Genomic DNA, 1,970 nt, shown 5'->3' with positions numbered 1-1,970 from the left:
CACAGTTTATCATTTCAATCACTGTATTTCCAGTTTCACATTTTCACTGCTTATCTGTCTTTTGATACACAGAACCATCTTTGTTTTTAGGAAAAAGGCTTAATGTCATATAACTGTGCATGGTACCAAACTGTTGGGTGCTCCTGGTGAAAATCACACGACAATCACAGAATAAAATAGAAGAAGCAAAGAGAAGAGCAATGGCTTATTCAAATGAAAGATAAGCTCTTATTACATAAATAGGTACAAAGGATAAGTCACATTTTGAGATGTGGCCATCTGTCTTAACTATGCCTTTAGTACCATCAAGCAGTTTCATAACAGGATTTTCTGTGACCACACTCTGCTGTACTGTGCGCATGTTCACTTTTTGTACCTTCCTGCTTCCTTCAGCACATAACATCACCACCTTGCCTCTTCATTCTCAGCAAATATCCTCATGTCCTGATTCCAAGAAAATATGTCAGCAGATTGAAGTCACTGTACTGATTCATCAGCAAACATTCATGTTTGCTAGTAATTTTCCCTCCATACTTTCTCTCCTGCGGCAGCTGTCCTTCCTGTTCCTCAGCCTCCCCCTTGCACTGTGAGTTCCACCCTCTGCTACACTCTCAGAAACCTTGCTCAATGATGCACATCCTCACCACATCTCCTCAGCCCCTCCTGTGCTGACAGATATTCCCACAAAGTGCATCCCATCCATGATCTGCTCTTCCTCCTTTTATAGTAAAACACCCTTTAAAAATTTACCCACTCTTGATGTTTCCATTTCCTTACCTCCTCTGCCTTCCTTAGTCTGTTCTTCATTTCACTATTGCTAGTATTTCTCTACTGAAATGATCATTGATGAAGTTACCAGCTATTACAAAAACCACATCACCACAATGATTTTTTCTGGACAGCAGGCTTTAATTAAGGCAGCTCTAAGCAAACAGGATGCAAGCTCTCCTATTGTCATGATTTATTAGTTGCTGAATTGAATACCATCTTATCATCTCAGTAGCATTCAGTTCGCCACTCCCTCATTTCTAAATACTCATTTCCCTCATCAGAAAAATCTTTTTCTCTCTGCTTATTCTTTCTTAGTCACCATTCTCCTCCATTTTATTTTTACTAACATGAATATTAGATATTGAAATTTCACAAAGTTTAGTCTTAGAAATACATTTAGCTACTCTTTTCCTAATCTGTACTCTCTGTTTTAATAATTCAAAGGATATTGAATTGGATTTCATTGAATTGGCTTGGATTTTCATCTCTGAATAAATGATTTTTAAGGTTATATATCTGGTATGAACTTCACTAACAAACTCATTTTGGCAGTTTCATATGTGAATTTTGCACATGTCCTGAGACAAGTCATGCCTCAGACATGCAAAAAGTTTGTCATGTTTCTCATGAATGCTTTTTAAATATTTGTTAATTATATTTTTCAAAAGAGGAGGAAGAAACTGTTAACATAGTATAGAAACATGTATTTACTAAATTGTTATAGCTAGGTTTGCAGAAAAATATAGACAAAACTCTCCTATATTTTACCTTTCTGTTCACTTCTCACTTTTCAAACACATAATACAACTTTTAAAAAATTCGAATACAAGTATTGTGATGATGATTAGATAGACTAGGTAAAAATAATTATGTATGTTATGTGCAGTTACATAGGTATGTTTGTAGTAAATATAAATAATTATTAGTTCTCGAGGCCAACCAAATAGCTCAGCTGATTAAAGCACCTGCAAGCAGATACAGGGCCAGGGCTTTGAACCCTGGGCATGCTGTGCCAGCCCTGCCCCTGGGGCTGGCTGAGACTGCAGTTGAGACTGGGCATGGTGGCAGGTGCCTGTAGTCCCAGCTCTTGAGAGGCTGTGAGCAGGTGGATCACTACAAGTCTGATCTAGTAGTGAGACTCTGAATACCCTGTAGACCCTCCCTGAAAAAACAAAAAAAAATTAGTTCTTAGTGAAAAG

The sequence above is a fragment of the Octodon degus genome, unplaced genomic scaffold (genome assembly GCF_000260255.1).
Source record: "Octodon degus isolate 3935 unplaced genomic scaffold, OctDeg1.0 scaffold00004, whole genome shotgun sequence".
NCBI lineage: Eukaryota > Metazoa > Chordata > Mammalia > Rodentia > Octodontidae > Octodon > Octodon degus.
The sequence above is the reverse complement of the archived record's forward strand: the minus strand, read 5'-3'. Positions refer to the sequence as shown.